This window comes from Monodelphis domestica, chromosome 2 (genome assembly GCF_027887165.1).
Source record: "Monodelphis domestica isolate mMonDom1 chromosome 2, mMonDom1.pri, whole genome shotgun sequence".
In the NCBI taxonomy this organism is placed as follows: Eukaryota; Metazoa; Chordata; class Mammalia; order Didelphimorphia; family Didelphidae; genus Monodelphis; species Monodelphis domestica.
This window is the reverse complement of record NC_077228.1, coordinates 319,086,864-319,111,916: the sequence shown is the minus strand read 5'-3', so window position 1 is coordinate 319,111,916 and position 25,053 is coordinate 319,086,864. Positions and strand designations below refer to the sequence as shown.

General features: G+C 35.4%; 1 protein-coding gene and 1 long non-coding RNA gene across 8 annotated transcripts in view; one reads left to right on the top strand and one right to left on the bottom strand.

The window, feature by feature from the left end:
- ADGRB3 (adhesion G protein-coupled receptor B3) overlaps window positions 1–25,053 on the bottom strand; it is a 954,807-nt gene that overhangs the window by 86,851 nt on the left and 842,903 nt on the right. The window lies entirely within an intron of this gene.
- The window catches only part of LOC130457402 (uncharacterized), a 238,001-nt gene that overhangs the window by 138,102 nt on the left and 74,846 nt on the right, over window positions 1–25,053 (top strand). For 3 of the 4 annotated variants that reach the window (XR_008916588.1, XR_008916586.1, XR_008916585.1), the window contains one exon: window positions 18,629–18,686. The exons of the other annotated variant lie outside the window; for it this stretch is intronic. This is a non-coding gene — a long non-coding RNA (uncharacterized LOC130457402). The remainder of the gene's footprint in view (window positions 1–18,628; window positions 18,687–25,053) is intronic. 4 annotated transcript variants of the gene reach the window in all.

Sequence of the window (25,053 nt, the reverse complement as noted above, 5' to 3'; positions counted from 1 at the left end):
CATAAATCTAGAAAGACAGGTTGAAGTCAAATTGTAAAAGTATTTAAATATTAAATAGAAGAGTTTCTTTTTTATCTAATGGGTAATCATTAGACCTGTGGAGAATCTTCAGTAGGGGAGTGCTTTAGAATCAGACTTATGCTTTATGGATATTACTTTGGCAGACATATCAAGGATAGATTGAAGGGAGGAGAGATTTGAGGCAAGAAGAACCATTGTTGTAACACCCTAGATGAAAAGTGTTGAGGTTTTGAACTAGCATGGTGGTCCTGTGAGTGGAGAGACTGGGGCAGAAACTAAAACTGTGGAAATAAAATCAACAACCTTGCAAGTAATTGAACTGATTGGATATGGAAAGGGTGGTAAGGGAATGTAAAGTTCATATTTTTATTTCTTTAACTGAAAATGCAACCATACACTTGTGAATGAATAAATTATTACTCATGGAAGGATTAGGGAGCAATTTGTTTAAAAATACAGAATCGATATATGGCTACTAGCATCCTATATGTAAGTATTAGGTATTATAATACCATTTTATCAAAAAAGCTAATTTTCTTGCAAAGCACAACAATCTTAATTCCCAATTTTATATTATTTTCTTCACAAAGAATTTGGTTATAAATTTCAATATTAGGGTACAAATTAAATTTCCTATTTACTTTTTTTCATTCAACTAATTAACATAAGAAGCTTATGGAATATATGGTAGAGTTCCTTTTAGTTAAATATAAATAACATTTTCAATTATTGATGCTTTAATGCATCACTTAAAAAAGATACATGATTCCAAATAAAAAAAAATCTGAAAAATCATCCGTACAAAACTGTTAGTAAATTCCTTCTTTGTTGTTTTATCTGCTAAAATGATATTAGGCTCACATTAGCAACTACAAGTATCTTTCAGAAGGAAATAATGAGCTAGGATTACATTTCTTTGATATAAGCATCTTATTTAAGGCATAACTAAAAAATATAAAATAAATTTGGCAAATAGCCCAGTTAAGAAGAAGAATCATGAGTGTTTTAGGTACTTAATACATTGTTTCTATGTTATTACATTTCAATGTGTCCTAATCAGATCATTTGGAAAAGCTAATGGAGTCACTGGCAATATGCAACTATGATTTCATGGCATCTTTTCTCATGTAATTTAATCACGCTGAATATACTGATTATTCCTTTACCCATAACCCACCTATAAAACAAGTTTGCACTTTAATTTTGGTAATAAGTCTAGACTGTTCATTAATGGTTCCATTTTAGGGAATGTAATAGCTGCTGGAAAAGAAACCTGAATAAATCAGGCCTAAGAATGGGATTAAGTCTTTGGTTTGTCATCTTGTTCTTTGCTTTCTCTAAAGAGGTTAAAAAAGCCTGAAGGTTGAAGGTTGAGGCAATTATAATCTTAAAAGCCTACAGTGGGAATGGACATCCAAAGCATGAATACCTCTAACAAAATTTCAAAATTTCACTTCCATTGATGAGCGACTCAGTAACATCTGAATGAGCTCATTCTACTCTTAGTGCACATTTCTCATATTAAGCCAAAATGAACCTCTTCATAACTCTCTTTTAGGTCTTAGTTCCATGCACTGAAACAAAAAAGGAAAACCTTCCCTTCTTTCTCCCCCAAAGTTTAATCACCAAGTGCACTGATTATTTCTTAAAATTTGGCTTACCTATATAATTAGTCTATATCTCAAATGTACTCCCTTTATCATTCAAGGATTTTTGTACCTAGTTGTTTACATGTCATCTCCCTAATTAGATTATTAACTTTTTCAGAGCTGGGAATATACTTTGGCTTTTTCTAAATCATCTTTAGGGCAGTGACTGGCACAAACTAGTTGCTTAATAAATGTTCATTAAATGACTGACACATAACAATTCTTTAAATACCTGAAGCATATTAAAGCATTTTAGAAATTTCCTGTTTAGTAAAACTGTATGGAAATACATTAAGGATGAGAATCAAAACTTTGAACACATAAGAATTCTAGTCTTTAGAATTATTTTTTCTTTAAGCCATATTATTAAAAAAAAATCCTTGTTTCCTCCAACTCTGCAGGGCTTCTCTCCTTTCCCATTCCCTAACCTTATAGTTCTCTGACTCACTTTGCTTCGTTGAAAAATGGATTAAATATTTATTTCAGGGAAGATATTTGTTTACTTCCAGAAATCACTGTAGGGCAGTGATTAGGCAAGAAACTGAGAAAAGGACTATTGCATTAGAATGTTAATCCCTAAACTGTATTTTAATATATTATGACCTTTTCCTTGTTCAAAATCCCTACATTACCTTAAATTTTCTGGGAGCAGGGGGATTTGTTGGAGGTCTTTGGGAACTATGTCTGAACATCTCTTTTTAAGGGAGAAATGTTCATATATAGAATAAATATAAAATTAAACTAGATTGCTTCTGAAGTCTTGCCTAAAAGGCAGGGAAGAGTGTTAATAATTTTTCTTTGACAGTGTTAGAACTTCCTGTTCTTTTTTTCCCTTCTTTTAAACATTTCTATTTCTTATAACCAAACTCATTATATTGACTCAAATTTCTTAACAATAAAAGGTTTCCCTGCTCTGAATAAATTCCATCTAAAATCTAGTGGAAGAACTAAATACAAAACTACAGGTATGGCCTGACCAGAGCAGAGTTTGTGTGAAAAGTGTTTCATAATTGTGTTCACATATATAGTTCCTGCGTTGTTTTGGCAGGTAGATTCCCAAGTATTTTATATTGCCTGCAGGTATTTTAAATGGAATTTCTTTTTCTATCTCCTCCTGCTTGGTTTATTGGTAATATGTAGAAATGCTGATGACTTCTCTTTGTTTATCATTTTCAACAACTTTGTTAATGTTACTGTTTCAACTATTTTTTAGTTGATTCTCTAGGATTCTCTAAGTATATCATAATATCTGCAAAAAGTGATAGTTTAATTTTCTCATTGCCTATTGAATTTCTTTAATTTTGGCTTTATTGTTATAGTTAGCATTTTTAGCACTGTATTAAATAACAGTGACGATAATAGATATCCTTATTTCACCCCTGATCTTATTGGGTACATTTCTAGTTTTTCCCCATTAATGATAAAGCTTGCTCTTGGTTTTAGATAAATTCTACTTATTTAAATACTGCTTTGCTTTCTAGAGTTTTTAAAAGGAATGGGTATTGCATTTTGTTAAAAACCTTTTCTGCATCTTGTATTATAACCATATTGTTTTTGTTATTGATGTGGTCACTTAAAGCTTTCCTAATATTTGATCAGGGCAGAGTTTAGTGCTTCTTTTGTTTTAGGGAATTACACCACTACCAAAATAACTTAATGTTTCATTTCATTTCATTCTTGCTGGAACTGGGAATCAGTCCGGCCATTTTGGAGAAATGATTTTAAATTATATGAGAATATTGACTAAAATGTCTGTACTCTTTGATCCAGTGATATCAATACCAGGTAGATACTCCAAGTAGATAAATGAGAAAAAGAAAAGTTCCCTATGCACCAAGATACTTAAAGTGATATTTTTATAAATATAGCCTATAGGTGTGGAATATTACATGTAACATTGAACTTGGCACGTATATTAACTTTACTAATTTCCCCCTTTTTTCTTGTTTTTTTTTTGTTCTTAGTTTTAAGGAATCATTCTCTAGGGTTGAAGTACTTATTATGTCTCATTGTGCTTGACAGTGGGAATAGAAATATAAGCACAGATACCAATTACTTAAAAGGAATTTCATTTGTATTTACTTAATTCTACTTTTTTTAACAAGAGCATATTCTACAGCCTATAGAAAAACAAAGGTATCACTGAGAAATGATAATGTTGTGAAAAAGAAAATTAATTAATTAAAAGCAAAATATATTATTAAAACTAATTATTGTTTTTTAAAGATTGAATTAATTTTGGAGACAACCATCTCCCCTAGTTGACATATATCAAGCTTGTGGTCCACTAAAAATCCTGTCTTTTGCACATGAACACTACTCATATTATCCTTTTATCTTCTAATTATTGATATAGCTAATTTTTGAAGTTATAAATCTAGAACTTTACATTTCTTCCTATTAAATTTCAAATCACTGTACCTGATTCATTGTTCCATCCAGTTGAAACCTTTTAGGATAACAATTTGGCCATTTTGAGTCTTGCTTAGACTTCCGGTTAAGATGGCGGCTTAGAGAAAGCTAAAGTTCAGATCTCCGGAAAACCCTTCCCAACCGATCTCAAACTATAAGCTCCTAAGGTGCCGAAATTCAAAACGATCAACAGCACAGACCCTGGGAACCCTCCTCCTGGACCTGGACCCGGTTCAAAAGGTACGGCCCCACTCAAAAGCCAGAACCCGAGATCACTTGGACCTCAGGGGTAGGAGCGCAGAGTCCAAGGCTCCCGGAAGCCGCAGCCCGGCTGGGCTCAGAGAGCAGGGTCCTCGGAACAACAACCCTCAGGGCCTTCTACCCGAGTCCTGGTGAAAGTTACTGCCTGGGGCTTCCGCTGCAGAGAGCTGGTCGAAACAACAGCAACCCTCAGGGCGGGCAAGACAGCCTCACAGGCTGGATCCTGCTATCCAAGTCTCAGTGAAAGTCCTTGCCCTCGGAGCTTGGGGAAGCTGCAGCCCATCCCCCCGCAGGCCGACGAAACAGCCTCACGGCCAGCGATTCTGAAGGCAACTTCCGGAAAGCGAGCCGGGGGGAGAGTGTGGCCTCCTGGTCCGACCCTTCCATTCCAGTTCCAGTGAGGCATATTCAGTTTAACCCAGGGAAAGCTCATAGAACCAACATCTGCCCAGGACTAAAGCCTCTGAACACCAGACAGAGATAAGAAAAGCTAATCCTCCACATTCAGAGATGGCAAACTCCACAGAAGCACAGAAGCCCCAAAATACCAAGAAAAATAAGAAGAAAGGGGCGACTTTGGACACATTCTATGGAGCCAAAATACAAAATACAGAGCAGATAGAAGAAGATATACAAGAAAATGCTCCAAAATCCTCCAAAGGAAATAGAAACTCTCCACAAACCCATGAAGAATTTGAATCAGAAATGACCAAAAAGATGGAAGCCCTCTGGGAGGAAAAGTGGGAAATAATGCCAAAGAAATTCACGCATCTACAAAACCAGTTTGACCAAACTGTAAAAGAAAACCAGGCTTTAAAGCAAGAACTAATAAAGCAAAGCCAAAACACCAAGAAATTAGAAGAGAACATAAAATATCTCACCGACAAGGTGATAGATCTGGAAAATAGAGGGAGAAGAGAGAATTTAAGAATAATTGGACTCCCAGAAAAGCCAGAAATAAACACCAAACTGGACATGGTGATACAAGATATAATCAAAGAAAATTGCCCAGAGATTCTAGAACAAGGGGGCAATACAGCCACTGACAGAGCTCACAGAACACCTTCTACACTAAACCCCCAAAAGACAACTCCCAGGAATGTAATTGCCAAATTCCAAAGCTATCAAACAAAAGAAAAAATCCTACAGGAAGCCAGAAAAAGACAATTTAGATATAAAGGAATGCCAATCAGGGTCACACAAGACCTTGCAAGTTCTACGCTGAATGATCGTAAGGCATGGAACATGATCTTCAGAAAGGCAAGAGAGCTGGGTCTCCAACCAAGAATCAGCTACCCAGCAAAACTGACTATATACTTCCAAGGGAAAGTATGGGCATTCAACAAAATAGAAGACTTCCAGCTTTTTGCAAAGAAAAGACCAGAGCTCTGTGGAAAGTTTGATACTGAAAATCAAAGAGCAAGGAATACCTGAAAAGGTAAATATTAAGGAAAGGGGAAAATGTTATCTTCTTCTTTTACTCAAACTCTCTTCTATAAGGACTACATTTATATCAATCTATGTATACTAATATGTGGGGAAAATGTAATGTATAAATAGGGGGTAAAGAAAGACCAAATAGAATAATCATTCTCACGCAAAGATTCACATGGGAAGGGGAGGGGAAGAAAACTCCTATAAGAAGGAGAGGAAGAGGGGGGGGGGTTTACTTAAACCTCAATCTCAGGGAAATCAACTCTGAGAGGGAAAAACATCCAGATCCATTGGGATCTTGAATTCTATCTTACCCAACAAGGGTAAGGAGAAGGGAAAACCAAGGGGGGGAGGGGGAGAGGGAGAACAAAAAGGGAGGGAAAGAGAGGGGGGAGGGGGAGGGAACAAAAAGGGAGGGACTAAAAAGGGAAACATCAAGGGAGGGGACAAGGGGGACTGTTTCAAAGTAAATCACTGGACTAAAAGGTAGAGCCGAAGAAGAAAAGGTTAGAATTAGGGAAGGCAATCAAAATGCCAGGGAGTCCACAAATGACAATCATAACTTTGAACGTGAATGGGATGAACTCACCCATAAAACGTAGACGAATAGCAGAATGGATTAGAATCCAAAACCCTACCATATGTTGTCTTCAAGAAACACACATGAGGCGGGTTGACACCCACAAGGTCAGAATTAAAGGATGGAGTAAGACCTTCTGGGCCTCAACTGATAGAAAGAAGGCAGGAGTGGTAATCATGATATCTGATAAAGCCAATGCAAAAATAGACCTGATCAAAAGGGATAGGGAAGGTAATTATATTTTGTTAAAAGGGACTATAGACAATGAGGAAATATCATTAATCAATATGTATGCACCAAATAATATAGCACCCAAATTTCTAATGGAGAAACTAGGAGAATTGAAGGATGTGGGTCTCTCTGATGTGAGAGAAGCCACAAGGTAGGAAGATAGGGACAGGATAGAAGTTTTGATACCACGAGGGAAGTGACGGAGTCCTAATAGAGATATGAGGTGTTCAGGATGAGTCTTTATTAATTATCAATGAGCCACAGCTAAGCTCTGATCAAAGGACCAATTCTGTAGGCTTTTCCAGTCCTGAGATCCATACCACGCAGGTCAGAGAGGTGAATAGAGAAAGATTAAAGATGGAGCTTGGCCAGAGGCCAAGCTCCTGCAAGGACAGCCATCAGGTAGCCTGAAAGAGAAGGAGCGCAGAGCGCAGAGAGCAGAGAGCAGAGAGCAGAGTGCAGAGAGAGAGAAGGCGGAGCCTGCTGGGCTAGATATAGTTTTTGATATGCAAATATACACAGTACATAGGGATGATTCTCATTGGTTAATGACAAGGCATAGGTGTGGTTTCTCTTAACCAGGTGAGAACAAAGAAACCTGTTTTCCCGCCTAACCTGGGAGAAGCTGGGGTCAAGGGTCAGAGGCCTTCCTAGCCATGAGCACTACTGAGCATGCCCAAGACTGACTGTTCCCCTTGCCCCTAGTTAGGAGTGGGCTGCTACAAAGGAAGAAATAGACAATAAAACCATACTAGTGGGAGACTTAAACCAACCATTATCAAATTTAGATAAATCAAATCAAAAAATAAATAAGAAAGAGTCTTGCTTATTTACCTTTTTCCAGCCTGATGATCTTGCTGCTGCCTTTGGTCTACCCTCCAAACACTCCCCTAAGCTATACCAGAGAGGAGCTGAACCATTCAGTTCTCTACATCATAGGACCCCATTTCCTTTTCACCCTAGCTATTTTAATTGCCCTCCTATTACATTCAATGTCTTTTTCTGCTATTCTAAGACATTTTTGGCAAATGCAAAAAACAATTGATTCTAGATACATAGAATATACCAGATTTTAAAATATTTTACTGTTACTTGAACATGATTTACTTTTAAATGTAAGGGGCAATGTTTGATTGTGGTGAGAAATCTCTCTAATGTGATCATTAAAAATTGGGTTTCTATTTCTCTGGAACTCATAGATTCGACTCATTCTGTATTTAAACACTAGGAAACAGAAGTCATTTATATATGAACATTTTCACATATATATATTTTCATATATGCATATTTTCATATGTATATGTAAAAATACAAACACACAAAATTCCCTTCCCTTCCAAACATTCACCTTGGAAATGCATTACAACTTCAAGTATGTAGCTGGTTGATAAAAGGGATAACAACCAGCTGTAGGTTAATCAAATATTTAATATATGCCAGAAGAGCCCTCTAAGCAAGGAGGTGACAAAGTCACTTGTGGGAATCTCAGAGACACAGAGTCTCCAGAGATTTATTTGACATCTGGTGAAAAATATTGAATGAAGACAATATAGTGGACACCCAGTATCTTATAAATGGCACCACTGCAGGAAAATTAACTCTATATCTCGGTCAAAAAAGAGAATGAGGTAGAACTTTTTTTTTTTTTGGTTTGGGCATCAGGATGGAAAATTATGGGGAAAAACTGGGTAACTAGGAAAATGAAATAAATAGTGCTGAAAACTCACAAGCATGTCAATAATTGGGTAGTTTGAATAGAATTAGAATTGGTGAAAATGATGGTCAGTTTTGATACTTGCTGGGTGCAATGGTATGTTCGTTATCTTGGGACAGCATGTGTAAATTTAAAATGTATTTCAAATAAATAACATTTCTTGGATAAATATACATTTTTCTTCAGCCTGTGCCCATTTTGAATAATGGACAATTATTTGAAAGGGAAATCATACTAAGGATTCTTTTCATATACAGGTTGAACTAAATGGACACAAATTCCATCTAATTCTCAAATTCATGATTGTAGGAATATGGCTTTAGGTTATAAATACCATATTGCTCCAGGGTATATATGGGATCCTAGACACTATGCCTGGAACTGAACTAAGACTACAGATAAAGGATTGCCTTGTCTTAAATGCCATGCTTTGCCTTAAGTAAATTAGCAATTCAAATAACTTATTTGGCACCAAAAGGTATCGACACTGGGCTTAAAATGCATATTCTACATAAAAGGTTTTTTCCAGGTGTATATTTTCTTATACCAGTTTGGGACATAGCTTTGGCCATTTGTGAGTTTAGTCTAGTTCAAAAGGTTGTAGAATTTTGGCCTAAATAACAGTGTCATATCTAATCCCAGTTCCTCAGTATCTGGAAAGTAAGTGATTTGTACTTTTTTATTTCCCTAATCCCTGCCTTCCAGGGCAGAACTGTCCCTGCTTTTGTTCATCTAGAAATTGACTATTTTTTTCTTACCAAAAATACTTTTTATTAATCTCTTTTCTTTTTACATGACTTAATTTCCCCTGTGCAGAGAAAAAAAAACTTTGTCACACATAGAGCCCAGTTTTCACATGGTATTTTTGAAAAATGCATATAATGAACACAAAGATTCCTAATTATATCAGTTACCATTTGACAATAATTGTCTCTGAAAAAACTGAGTCCAATTTTACTAGAACTAAGCATTCTTGACCCATGGCATCTCATAAAATAATTCCTAATAAAAGTAATGCACCATTATTTCAGTCAGTGGCAATGTTAGATAGAGCCTATTAAAGTTTGGTCAAATACACAATAGCATTTTCTGGCAAACCAAAAGACAGAAAATGTCACAGCTATACACACTGGATTATATTTCTACTCATGGGACAGAGATGCTGATAAATTAAAAAGATATCACCCTAGACATGAATGACAATTTTTTTTTCTTTTTGAAGTAGCATCAATTTATCGTGTAAAAGCAATTAATACTGCTAAATTTGTATTTTGGCTGCATGGTTTCTATACATGAGCTCAATGTACTTCATTCTCTCCTGGGGGTTACCTGGACATGGCATAGCAGTGGGAAAGAAGTAAGCTGCTTTGAATTTGCATGCAGCAGATAGAATTAGTGTGCAGCATGGCTGCAAGGGCTAACATTCTATATCATTAAACTGAAACCTTGATATTACTTACTTAGTAAGAACTTCAGGTTTTGGGTTTTTTTTTTCAGGTCATTAACAGCTAATGTCTCATTGCATGCTTATAAGTCAAGAATCATTGTTTCTGGATTATAATTGTCCTTCTAGCAGCTGTCCTTAATGGTACATCAACTGCAATGTCATTTGTGGACAGCTGCAAAATAAACCTTTCCTACTTCTGAGACCCAAATTCTTAGTCTCTGCATTTGCCTGCCTAATTTGTTAGGGAACCATAGAATGTTAGAAGCAGCACAGACCATAAAGATTATCCAGTATACTATTATTTTACAGACAAAGAAACTGAGCCCCAGGCAAAGCTTATATCCTGTCACACATCTCTCAAGTTTTCTCATTTGTTAATGGATGTCTTGCTTCTAATGGCCTAAAGTCACAGAACTATTCCTGGGCTGCAATGTCAACATCAGACCCCAGGCCAATATTTTCCCCATTACACCATGCTGAAGTTAAGAGTTCTAACCCACTTTGGCTAATTTGATAAAGATTTTTTCCCCTTGCCTTTTCTGATGGGAAAAATTACGATAATCTAAATTCTTTAGGCAAAGGGGCAGAAAGATTCCTTAGAAAGCCAAAACATGAACAAATAAGCCCTGAGAATACATATGTAGTGAAAACTCTTCTGTGTGCCTAGGAGATAGTGCTCACATGTTAAGAAGGCATAACACATAAATATCATTTGATTATCATTCCTGTCCCTTTCCTTGCAAAGGTACAGAAAAATTCTATTCTGAACATCTGGACCTTCTTTCAAAAAGCTAACTGTAGTAAATAGAAAAGCTTATAAGAAAAGCTTTACCAGAAGCAAATGCAGCAGGGAAAAATTTAACAGTATTCACTAATTTTAATAACTGCCTTCACTTACCACAAGGACAAATTGCTGTTTTAATTTTTTCTTTTAAAATAAAGACATGATCCTGACAGGAAAGAATATGATCAAGTAATTTTCAAAGGAAGAAATGAAAATGAAAAGAAACCATGTGGGAAAATGTTTCACATAACTAATAAGGAAAATGCAAAATAAAATAAATCATCAAATAAGTAAGGATGGTAAGTAAGGGGAGAGTCAGTGATGGACCATGTGAAGGGAAGGCAGATGCACAAGTACATTAATGACTGAGCAGTGAACTGGTCCAAACTATTCTGGAAAACACTTTGGAACTATCCTAAAAACTGACTAAACTGTCCAAAGATTTCTATTCTAGGCATATATCCCACAGAGGTGAGAGAGAAATTACATTATTCATAATGACATTTTTTATGGGGTGATACCAAAAAGGTGGAAAATGTCCACTGACAGAAGAATAGCTGAATAAAGTAATATATGAATGTAATGAAATTTTGTTCCTCTGAAAAATATAGTGATAATTAAAAAGGATTTCAGAAAAGCATAAAAGACTTTCATTAATTGATGTAGAGTAAAGAAACTAGAACCAGAGCAACAATAAATACAATGACTAGGTCAAATGTAAGCCACTAGGGAGAAGGAAGTGTATTGTTTCTGTCTTTATGTATCTCAGTACTTAGCATTAGTCCTGATGAGTCGCTTGATACAGGCCAATTGATTTATCACAATGATGTAAATAGAAACAACCAATGAACTCAGAAGAAATTCAAAAAACACTAATAAATCCACAGGTCAGATGGCTTTGAATGCTGAATGTGGCAGAAGGCATACACTGCTGTATTTGGTCAGTTCTGCTCAGCTGTATTTTTGCTTTATCTTTTTTGTTTGTTTTTTTTTGCCATGGGGAGGATGCTAGAAAAGGAGTAAGTAGATGGAGAAATGGTTGTGATATAAAAGCTTGAAGACTTAAAAATAAATTCATAATTATTCTCAAGAAACCACTTTCCAGAAATGCTAGATACCAATAATGTTAAAATTATGTTTTATATATGTTAAAATATGTATCTTGCTGAAAATATGTCTGGAGTAAAGGGAACTTGGATAGATTATCATCAATAAGAAGAAAGTCTGATTTTTTAAAACAGTAGACTTTTGGGAATAAGAATGTTTGTATATAATGTACAACAGATGCACTTATACATATTCCACGAAGATTCAGGAAAATCATGCTTATCTTCAAAATTAAAATAATTAAGTACTAACAGAAAATAATAAGTTCAGATATTTAGAAATAGCAAAATGTTATATCATATGGTTATGCTTGGAAAATCTTTCTCTTATGTTCAGATATATAAAATGTGTTCATTTGTTAAAAGGTACTTTCTTTAAGGAGAAATATCCTGGGAATAGCAGGTAGAATGTTTATTGTTTAGTGAATTAGTCAGCCAACAAGCATTTAATAATTTAACTGGTCCTTTTACTATGTGTCAGGCACTGTGCTAAGCACTAGAAGTCACCACAACAGGCACGAAGACATGAGTTCAAATCTCACCTCTGACACTTACTACCGATGTGATTCTGGACAAGTCTTTTACCTTGACCAAGCAATTTTCTATTTTTAAAATTTATTAAGTCAGGAATGGGTTGCATTGGTTGTGGAAATTCCTTAAGTAGGATTTCTCTATGAAATTATTGCTCTGTCACCAATTTTTATTTACCTATCTCAGGATATTATTCCTTTTTCTATCTTGGTTTGCTATAAGTTAGTGGAAACTTGGTATTGAGATCAATGTTAACACATTTCCTGAGTGCTGGCACAGTGGTCCTTTAAGTGGCTTTAAAGGGTCCTCTGAATCAGAATTTCCACTAATTTATAGCAAGCCAAGATAGAAAAAGAAATAATACCATTAGGAGATAAATGTTGGGACAAGCAAGCTTTGAAAACTTAGCAAAACTCAGCAGAATTAGCTCCTACTTGAGGGAAGTTTTATTTATTCTGCTTATAAATTACAATTATTAATCGTTATTGTTTTAATGACTCAAAGCACATTTCAAATAGGAGTAGCAATATTAATCTGTTTCTCTAACCATTGTCTTTAGTCATCTGAACTGATTTGAGCAGCTCACAAAAGCCCTAGGAACACTGCTCAAAGTGAATCAGTCAGTGGCATAGTCATGTTTTCATTCTGAATGGCCACACTATGACCCATCACGGATGCCTGCTAATGAAAGGATAATTGAATTTTGCCACCCCAGAAAAGGGCCTGAGATAATGGATTCCTTCTTTTCTTCTCTAGCCACTCCCCCAGATCCCTATGCATTTGGTCTTGCACTTCCTTTAGGACTGGTTCTTTTTATTTTCTTCTACTTTATCAAAAGGGGAGAGAAGAACTGGATGTAAATTCAGGTAGAAGGTAATGTGGGGCTTAGGTGGAGAGATATAACTCTTATTCTATTTTGCTACACATTCTTATCCCCAGTTTCCTTTAAATACCAACAATAGCTGACATTATAGATTTTACAGAGTGCTTTATACACAACTCCTATGATCTTTATAGGAACTAGAAGAGGTAAGTCTTAGCATAGAGCAAGGGGAAAATAGCCAGGATTTGATATTAGAGGGACTTAGCTCCAAATCTCAATTCTGCTACTATTAGACTTGGGCAATTCCTTTAAACATCTGTAAAATAAGGAAGCTGAGGCTAGGCATAGTGGCCTGAAACCTCTGCTCCTAAGGGTCACTGAAGATGGTGAATTGTTTGAGCTCAGGAATTCTGAATTCCTTTAAAATTAAAGCCAATCCAGAATGTGAAACTTGTGCAGTCACATAGATAGTGTCAGAGGCAAGGTTTGAACCCATCTTCCTATTTCCAGAGCTTAATTCCAATTGAGAAATTTATTCTTTATAAATAATGCTCTGACTATTTCTAATAGGGTATTGTATCACATTTTTCAAGACTCCCCCATTCCTTTTTCCTTACAGTCCTAAGAATGCCATCATGTCCCCTGCTCTAGATCAGCTTCTAAAACTGGGATAATCAAGATTGGGATTATAAACTCCATCCTGTTTTGCAAACAAAAACTAGTTTCAGCAAGTATGTTTGGGGCCAGGGTGGCAATGTTCTTGTCTTTTCCCCATTGGGATGAATAGATGAAAGTTGACCTTGGCCAGGCCTAACCTAATTTCTCTATCTAGTTCAGCAAGAATATTAGAATCTTATGATCACATGTCTTTCCCCAACATCACGAGGGAGATCAGGGAGAGACCAGAAAATCTTTGCCTACTTCCTCTTTGGTATTCACCAAGTAGAAATGTCCTGAGCTATCTAGAGGAGGACTGAAGGATGAACTTCCAAAATTGTATTTTATGACTCAAGATTGAATGAAGTATCTTTGATCACTGAGAGAGATCGTGGACCAATTAATTCATTGGATATTGCAAGCTAATTAATAAATTGATTTTTCTTACTCATAGATTTTTAAATTGTCACATAGAACTTAGCACATAATAAGCATTTATAAAACAATTATACTTTTTAAATGCTTATTGACTCCAAGCTGAATCAATATTCTATCTAGTATGCCCAGGATGCTTCTATTGCAGAAAGAGATGGGTAACTTTCAACTAATAGACAGATTTTATATAGATGGAACACAATACAAACGTTTCTCTAGCATAACCAGGTAATTTTCCTAGCATACATTTTTGATAATGTTTTGCCTCTTCTTAGTTCTTGAACTTTTTTTTATTAGTAAATTAATTCTTTAATTGTGGAGAAAAGGATGCTTTTCCTGAGCCTCTATGTAATAAGTATAAAAGAATTGCTCTAAGTCAGGCTCAGGTGTAAGTCAGGAGTGAGCCTCTAGGAAGTGGAAATCAGCAGGATCAGTTGGAGAGAGCAGGCATGGGTTAGAAATGGGTTTGATCAGGTAGTACAGTGGATAAAGAGCTGGACCTGGAGACTAGAGGATCTGGGTTCAAATCAGACTTTTTGTTGTATGATTCTGGGAAAGTCATTTAACCTATTTGCCTAGCCCTTGCTCTTCTGCTTTAGAGTTGTTATTAAGACAGAAAGCAAGGTCTTAAAAATAAAAATAAAAAAGTAATTAAAAAAAGAAAAGAAGCCAAAGCTCCTGTGCAAATCAGTAATGAGATCATCTTTGCATGGTTATGACCTATTTTGTTCACTTTACCTATTCAGAAAGTTGTGTTTCTTGGTTTCATGTTCTTATAGTATTTATCAATATGAGTAGTACCAAGTGGAAGTTACTTTTGCCTCCTTCATACTTAAGTTTTCTCACATGAAATGGAGATCACTGTACTACTTTCTTTTCTCTAGAGGGCCAAACCTGGATACAGGAGATCCTGGGTACAAATCTGATCTCAGATACTTCCTAGCTGTGTGACTCTGGGCAAGTCATTTAATCTGCTTTGCTTAGCTCTTAACATTCTTTTGCCTTCAAACCAATACATAGTCTTGATTTTAAGATGGAAGGTAAGGGTTTTTTAAAAAGCTTACTATAAAAATAATACTTCTATGGTCTATTGAGATTAAAAAGTTGAATTTTTAAGAGAAATGATATATATATATTAATTCTATAAAGCAAAAGTCAACAAATCTTATAGTAATATCAGACTAGATAAATATTAATAATTTAAGCTTGCTTTGAAAAATCTAAAATACCAAATTTCAATTTCTTTAAACTCTAAGATATTTTATCCTTATGAAGACATTTCTTTTGCTTGACTCTTAACTAGAATCCATTGTCTTGGTATCTTCCTAAAAAATGAGAAAAGATGTGGTTTAGGGATACTGGTTAATTTCTCTCTACTTCAAATTAGGAATGACTGGCTGAGTTGACTAGGCAATAAGCTATTATGAAAATTTGACAGGAAATTCTGAATCAGAGAACAAAACTATGAGAGCAATAGGATCATAGCTTCTTAGAATCAGAAGGGAACAAATAGTTCACCTACTTTGACCACTTTTATTTTATAGTTGAAGGAATGAAGACCCAAAGAGCTGAAAAAACCTGGCAAGGTCTAAGTGAAAAAGAGCATTAGACCTAGAAAGGGATGCTTATTAGCAGAAAGATTGGAATTGAAACAGTTCAACTTCTGTGCCTGTTTCCTCATCTGTAAAATAAGGGTAAAGTACTTGTTCTACCAACCTCGCAGAGTTATAAGGAAAGAACTCTGAAAGCTTTAACATTACATAAAAGTATAATTAGCATTACTACTAATAATTAGTGACAGAGATGAGACAAGAAGCCAGATTTCCTGACTTTTAATTCAGCTGTACTCTTTCTGTTATTCTGTGCTACTTATCAGAAGGGGAAAAATCTTGTCCAATTACATTAGGCACAGGAAAATCACTTTTTAGCAAATTCTTCACTAAAGCTTTATGCATTGACTATGAATCCTCTTTAGGAGGTATTTCTTTGTAAAGAACAGTTCAGTCTAGAGAGACTTTTCTTTTCCTTATTTGTTCATGGATTTTTTTGTCAGTCAGGAATTCAATCCCTGACATTTATTGAGTGTTCAAGGTATGTATAGAACTTTGTACTAGGTGGAGTTATATGTGGTAAAGAAGTCACAATCTCTACTCCCAAGAAGCTGCAGAAAACATCAATACAACAAACATGTAAATACAAAACAAGCATAACAAAATAAAAGCTTTAGTGAAATGTGAAAGATGCCTTAGAGTTGCTAAATTTGGGGAGAATCAAGAATATTTAAGTTTCATTTTTATTCTTTTTTTTAAACCTTTACCATCCATCTTGGAATTAATACTTTGTATTGGTTCCAAGGCAGAAGAGCAATAAGGACTAAGAAATGGGGGTTAAGTGACTTCCCCACTTGGGAAGTATCTGCGGCTAGATTTGAACCTGGAATCTTCCATCTCTAGACCTGGCTGTCTATTGACTGAGCCACCAAGCTACCCCCTTTATAGTCATTTCTTGACAACACATAAAAATTCCATAAGCCTAAAGTTCTTCATTTTCCTTCCTCCCTCACTTTCTTCCTTTTTTCCCTCCCTCTCTTTCTTCTTTTTTTCCCTCCCTCCCTCCCTCCCTCCCTCCCTCCCTCCCTCCTTCCCTTCCTTCCTCCCTCCCTCCCTTCCTCCCTCCCTCTCTCCCTTCCTTCCTTCCTTCCTTCCTTCCTTCCTTCCTTCCTTCCTTCCTTCCTTCCTTCCTTCCTTCCTTCCTTCCTTCCTTCCTTCCTTCCTTCCTTCCTTCCTTCCTATTTTCCTCCTTCTCTTTCTTCCTCTCTTGCTCCTTCCCTCCTTCTATATAGGAGGCCAAATTGTAGATAAAAGGATATAAATGGGGTGTTAGACTTGGAAGCAGGAAGATCTGAATTCAAATCCAGCCTTGGCCACTTAGTAGTTGAGTGCCCCTGGGCAAGCCTCCTAACCTCTGTCTGCCTCAGTTTATTTACCTTTCAAATGGGGATAACAATGGCATCTCCCTTTCAGGGTTGTGGTGAGGTTAAAATGAGGTAATTTTTGTATTTTGCAAGCTTCAAAATGTTTAACAATGCTAGCTATTGTCATTGTTATTAAGAAAAAAGAAAGCTTGGATAAGTGAAAAACTTCCAAGATTTTCAAATTTATATCAGGCACAACCACATAATGACATAAGCTGGGAGAAAAAAAAAAACCTTTCTAATTGTCTTAAAATAATATAGCTCCTACTTGGCTCTTATCCTAATAGAATTCTATGGGAATTATGATAAAATCTTATGTGTTTGAATTATTCAAGACTAAAAACTAGATTAGGAGAACATGATTCTACTGTTTCAGAGGTGGGCCTCTGAAGAATGAATTATTTTAAAACTTTAGAGTCAGCATAAGTACAATTCTGGAATCAATTAAAAAGCTGAACTAAAATAATGGTATTTAGTTGTTTTGGGCTTTATATAGGACTGTCTAATGTAACCAAAAAATAAAGAGCAATGATGATGTCACAAGGCCTAATTAGTCCTCTGATGTCATATCCAGGCAAAATTGGAATTTAGAAAACATTTTTAACAGCTGATTTCCAGACTAGAATCAAATACAATGGCTATTGGAAAGAAGATAAGCAACCATTCCAAAAAGGGACATATTTTATAAAATCTCATTTAGAGTAAGATTATGGAGATAATAATTGAATGGGGATCCAAGAGAATTGTTTTAAAATCGGAAATGTTTTTTTTTCCATATAAATGAGAAGAGAGGAATATGTTATTGTATAAATGATGGTGGATGGTGACTCAAAAAATAAGGAGAATATAGAGAATAGCAATCAGTGATCTAGATATATAACAAGATCAGAGTATCAATCTTGTGGTCAGCAGGTACTGTACTAAACTCCTGTGTATAGACTGAACCAAATTAAAATGTAATTGGAAGTACATTGTAATAGCAATGATGTGCAATGATCAACTGTGAATGGATGAACTATCATCAACTTTGCAAAGATGTAAGACAGCTCCAAAGGACCCTTGACAAAAAAAAAAGGCTCTAGGCTTCCATAGAAAGAACTAACAGAGTCTGAATGATGTTTGGAACATATCATTCTTCACTTTATTTCCTCCATGATTTTTTTCTGAAGTTTGAGGGATTTATGTAGTCTTTCACAATATGATGAATATAGAAATGTGTATTGTATGACTTAAAGTTGGGGGAAACTGAAGTTAAATGAATTACATCTAGTAATATTCTTCCTTTTGCTCCATAGGCAGGAGTTGAAGACTTTCTGTTTCAAAGATGAATCTTTTATCCATTACAAATCTCTTAACGTCATTAAATGAAAGCAGATACAATAACATGATCAAAACTGGTGTCTCTAATGTTCTATCATCTGGTAACGTGGGCTAGTAGAAGGGAAAAGTAATAGCATGTAGAATGTGTTGGGTGTCAAGAAGAGATTTTATTTTTGAAGGATCTCTATATAGTGGGGAGAGCATAAATTTGTATTGTATTCTTCCTCATGATTTTATCATTTCTTTTAGGAATGCTCAGTAGTTGAGAATTAGAAGCAGAAGACATGGATGTAAAGAGTTATGAAAGGTGAGAGTTAGTAGAACCCGAAAAAGACATAAAATGATAGGAACTCGATATTCAAAGATAGGGAAAGGGCCTAGCCTGGGTTTGTGGGAAAAAATGAGTTAATTTCTTAGGTCATTGGATGAAAGTATTCTTTATAAGTCACTTTTATTTGATATTTTTATTTTTTGCTTTTATTCTTTTTTATTACATATTTTTAAAAGAATGGAAAAACTCTTGCCCAGTATAAGAGAATTTAATAAATCACATAATAAACAGGATTTGAAGCCAGATTTTCTGTCTCTTAGCTTAGTACTCTTTGTATGTTATCACATGCTCTTCCTTAGTCAAACAAGAGCTGATAGATAAAGAGCTGGAGTTGGAGTCAGGAAGATAAGTTCAAATGCATCCAAAGACACTTATTAGCTTTATTATTTATTTATTTATTATTTATTAATAATTATCATTATTATGTGTGACCCTGGGCAAGTCATTTAACAACTCTTTGCCTCAGATCCCCTATCTGCAAAAAGGGGATAGTAATAGCACCTATCTCTCCTTTTTTGTTGTTGTTGTGAGGACCAAATTAGATAATATAGGTAAAACTCTTAGCGCTGTTCCTGTTTCACAGTAGGTACTTAAATTCTTATTTCCTTCCTTCTATTTAGGGAATACAGCATAATGAAGGTGTAGCATGGCAAAGAATATTATATCTCAGAAATGACACGAGGGAAACAACACCCTGCACTCCTCCAAAAAACTTTGCCCTTTTTTTTTTGCCCTAGTTCAAAAAAAAATCTACAGTTGTCAAATGTTTATAAAGCTCCCAATTCAAGTGTAGTTGCAGCTTTTCTCATTTTCTACCATGGCCTGTAGTGCAATCCTAAGGAATTTTTCATAGCCCAAAGGTGCCTCCTTTCCTCTTCACCTAGTTGAGTGGGATAATTTCAAACCCATCCTTTGAAAACATTCCCATTTAGGTACCCCAACAATCAGCACTTCTCTTTTTTCAGCTTTAGCAATTCAACCTTTCTCTGTAGCCAAGGGGCCAAAGTTCAGAACTAGCTCCTTTGCCTCTTTCATACTTTAATGATAGGAAATGTGTATCTTTCAAATAGCTTAACATCAAAATACCTTCTCAAAGTGGGCTGCCTTCAACTAACTACCTGATGCTCTGCTCGCTTAAGCAGGAGGCAAGATAGAAGCAACAGGAAAAAAGAAATTATTTTCCGAATGGATCTTTCATATATCATAAGACTCATAGCTATTCCCTGCAAGAAAGGCTAGCATATAAATGATCACTATTGATTTTATGTAGGAATAACCTGGATTTGAAAAATTGCCATAGGCTACTTCTTGGAAACCACAATTTCTTTTGAATGTCTTCAGTGCCCTTGCCCTGTGTAATTTCTAGCCCTGGGGGTCAGGTTGCTGGAGAATAGAGTGATGTTGCTTCATTATGGTGAGGTTATGTTCCAGTGGGGGCTTTTGCCTTCTGCCATACACTCTTTGTGCTCTCTTAGAAAAGAAATGCTTTTTGAGCAGAACATTAAAGTAGAAAAGGACCCCCTATAGAAGAAGTTGAAAATACTTGCATAAAATGGCATTTTTGTAAGCAGTGCTTCGCAAATAGTAGGTGCTTAATAAATGATTATTCCACTAACCCATTTACAATAAGACTATCTTTTCACCTGGAAATGAAGGTAGGAGAAGTTCTCTTTTTTAATTTAAAATTTATTTTTTTTTTGTTACTTCAAAATATCTAGTTAACTCCTTCCCTAGACATAGCTTGATATATACATGTACCTTCTTGCCAAAAGAAGTTCTATCTTTAGACTCCAACCCTTCTTTGAAAGCTTTGGGGATAATTCTACCTGTCTCTGGATACCTCTCAAGTCAAAAAATACCTCATAGCATGTTGAGAGAATATAAAATAATACAAGGAAGCAGGCTTTAGAAGAAAGATTTTGCAAGCACTGGGCATTGTTAATACTAGAAACAAGGCCACCTGCTTCCTAAGAACTAAATGGAGAATGTGGCTATTCACTTCCCTTCAGAGTAATCTTCAGATAATGTGTTTTTACCACCTCCTGTGCCAATCTGGATTTCTGTCTCACAACTCTCTGCCCTTTGTAGGCCTCTCATTATTTCTAAGGAGAAATAAAAACTATTCATATTAGCATCTAAAAATTATTGCCCCATATAGTAAATAGACTGCTAGACTAGAGTCAGGGTTCAAATCCTGCCTCAAATACTTATTAGCTCTTTGATCCCTGGGCAAGTCATGCAACTTTTCTGAGCCCCATCTCCTCAGCACTAAAATTAGGGGTTTGGACTTAATGACTTCTCCATTTCCTTCCAGGAATAAATCTATTATCCTATTGCCTTTTAAGTGGGTATGTGTGGGGACTGGGGAGGCAAACAAGAGAAAACTATGGAGTTATAATTTAAAAAAATAATCTAATAGCATTGACTAGTTTCTTTGCAAAGGAATATGCTTAGGGAATACAGTAAAAGAGTCATTGTTTAATCTCCACAGAAATGCCTAATTTTGTGATTCAAAACCAGTGAAATTCTGTAGTCAGGCTATCAGTTATTACTATTAATAGAAATCACCATTTATAATTTTGGAAAACCCTCAATTCTTTAGTTTCAGTTGATAAGGCATCTATGAAGGTAGGTTCAGGACTGACAATTGCACAATTTGTCATTTTATATGAAAACTAGTAAGGAAAGAATAAGGGTTTAGATACATCCTCATTGAAGGTACATATATAAGCTGATGTATGTTATGTATTGTCCTTCCAAGGAAGGAAGCTACCTTCCATTAATAAATGAAAAAGCCTCTATTAAGTGCTTACTGTGGGTCAGACATTGTCTAAGCACTGGGGATGCAAATACCAGCAAATAAGATCATCCTTGACCTCATAGTATTTACTTCTAATAGCAGAAGATAACACACAGAGGGGAGTGGTAGCCAGTGGAGTGTATTATAGACAGGAAAAAGAATAAATTTTCCTTATTGATCTGTATTCTTTTTCCTAAACTCTCTCATAAATAGCAAGAAAAGTACAAATTCTTTAGGCCAAGACTAAAAATTGGATATATGGGTATAAAATGGAGCAAAGTTACTGGGAGAGTAGATATTGCCTACACTTCTCTCTAATCATTAAAGCTGACCAACTTTAGACCATGAATATATTTAGGGGTTTTCTTTCTGACCTCCTTCCTTGAGTCCATTACCACTACTCATTAGTATCTCCCCTGGAATATCTGCAGGCAAAAAGAAGCAATGCAAAATTCATAAGAGGAGCTATCACAAAAGGTTGAGAAACAAGTTTCCACTACAAACAGATTATGTTTGTATCTCAATGACATTTGTCTCCATTAGTATAGATAATTGAGAGCTGGCTACAGATTTTAGTAGCATCAGGCAGTATACTTCATTGTTTATTGATTTATTTTCTCTTTCTTCAGTTGCCAGAGCTTAATTGTGTTTGCCAAACTATTAAGAAAAAGGTTTATTGCAGAAATAGTTGAATATACCATTTCTGAATTGGGATTAGTGGAGCTCTGAAAAATAGTTCTTTGACATCTCTGGTAACTATCAGTTTGCTGAATTTAATACAATAAAACCCAACTAGAATTTATTAATTACCTACAATGTATATTGCAAAGTGGGTAAAAAGAAAAAAAATAATAAAACAGTCCTGTCTGTGTGATTACAATTTACTATGGGATATAACACATAAACAGACAAAGGTATAATAATTTGAAAAAAAAGAATTCACTATGAACTAAGGTAATCAGGAAAGATTTCCACTATCCAACATCATGTTCAATTGAAATTGCTCTCTCCAAAATTATCAGTCATCTCTTAATTGCCAAATCCAATATTTTTTTCTCAATATTCATCCTTCTTGAATTTTCTCCAGTCCAATACATGTTGATCTTTTTGCTAATTTCTTCTCTCCAGGTTTTTCTAACCCTGTTTCCTCCTAGTTCTACTCTTGCCTATATAATCACTTTTCTTTGCAGGATCTTCAACCTTCTTGAGGTTCACTAACCAATGAGGCCTTCTGTGATTTTGCGGAAGGGCTCCCAAAGGTTCTTTCCTGCTCCCTTTTCTCTTTTCTCTTTTTATTATTTCACTTTGTGATCTCATAAGTACCCATGGCTTTAAGAATCATTTGTAGAAAGATGATTCTCAAATATAAATAAAAATATAACCTCAGTCTTTTTAGTCTTGTATCTTCAAGTACCCATTGGACATCTCAGAAGGGATGCTTCATCATTATCTTAAACTCAATATAACCATTATCTTTTTCTTCCAATCCATCCCTTTTTCTAACTTCCCTATTACTGGTCTGACTATGTCAATTCTTTATTCAATACATTCTAACACCTTCCCATTATCTCTCTGATTAAATGTAAGATTCTGTATATTAAATAAATATAATTGTTTATATATATATATAATATGTATATATCTGTTAACTCTCCATAGCCTGACTACTTCCTCCTTTTTAATTTTTCCTGCATCTTACTCTTTTCTACATATCTGTGATTCATTTACACTGTAATACAAAGAATCATAACTGTCTTCCAGTTCCTCAAACAAGACACTATTACTTGATTTCATGCATTTTCTTTCTTTTTTTCATTTTATGCATTTTCACTGGCTGTCCCCCATGATTAGAACTTTCTCCCTCCTTACCTCTACTTGCTGGATTCCCTTTCTTCTTTCAGTTCTCAGTTAAAGTTAGTCTTTAGGAAGGAAATCTTTTCCAAATCTCCTTAATCTCAGTGTTTTCAACCTGGGATTATCTGCTATTTATCCTGTATATACTCATTGTACATAACTGTTTATGTGTTATATCCTTGATTAGACTGTGATCTCATCTCCTTGGGAGCAGGGATTATGTTTTGTTTTGCCTCAGAATCTTCAATATTTAGCACAAAATTCGGTATATAGTGGGAGCTTGATAAATGCTAGTTGACTTGACTTGTAAAATGTAGCATATGAGCTGAATTTTGAAGGAAGCAAGAAATTTTAAGAATTAGAGGTAAAGACGGAGTACATTGTAGTTATAAGGGACAGTTTCTGCAAAAGTGTGGAGGTAGGAGATGAAATATTAGGTTTGAAATAGGTCAATAGACTGATTGGGCTGGAACATAAAAGCATAAGAAAGAAAATAATATGAAATATGTCTGGAAAAGTAAGCTGGGTGTAGGGCTTTAAATATCAAGCAGAAGAGTTTGCACTTCATCCTAGACACAATAAAGGGTCCCTAAGGTTCCTTCCTAACCAGAAGTATGACATGGGTAGATTTCAGCTTTTGGCAGATTATTTGGGCAGAACAGATTAGTAAGAGAAGAAAGCAGGGTGCAGGGAAACTAGGAAATTGGCTTAAAGGAGAATATTGCCAATAATTCTGAATAGCAGTAATGTGCTTCTGAATAAGGATAGTTAGGTCATATGAGCAAACAGATGGGGAGAAATGTGATAAATGTTCAGAGGGGTCAATCTGACAATGTTTTGCAACTAAATGGATATGGTAGCTGAGGGAGAAGAAAAAGTCAAAGATAATTCAGTTGTTTCAAGGCTGGGTGATTCCAGTATGATGATGCCATTGATAGAAAAAGGAGAAATTTAGAGGAGGGATACGTTTAGGAGGAGAGAAAATGTTTTCCATTTTTCATATGTTGAATTTGCTTATTAGGCATCCAGTTGGAAGTATTGATAAGATAGTTGGCATGGAAGCTTAGGGAGAAGATCTGGGCTAAATATCTAGAAGTAAGAATCATTAAAAATTATAATTATTCATTTAGAGGTTATAATTACACTTATGAGAAGGAATGGGATCAGTATGAGAAAAGATATAGAAAGCGAAAATAAGAATGCTTAGGTCAGAGCTTTGGAGGGTTTGGAAGTGGGAACCCAAGTTTGGGAGGCAGGATATAGACATAGTACAGGTCCCAAGATAGAGTGTGAGGATTATGTCAAAGGATTTTGAAGTCTAAACCAAGCAGAAATAGTAGTTTAAAACAGTCTCTATTTATACCTAAAAGGTAGAAGTAAAATCATTTGGGGAGAGGGAAGTAAAGGAAATAGAATCAGACATTTAGTGAGAGAAGAGAAGGCAGGATTCCATTAGGAATGTCATAAAGAATCAATCTGGGAAGAATAAAAGTTCTGTTGTGTAGTAGAAAGGGTCCAGTTGAGAATAGATAAAATAAATATGTAAGAAACCTACTCAGTATGGTTGTGATACTTCCTCTAGATATGTTTTGGCAGTTCTATTCAGAAGCATGTGCAGAGAAGGCCAATGCTAAGAGTAAGCCAGGGTTGGAATTTGGCCAAGGAAGGACAAGGGAACTTATACAGTTT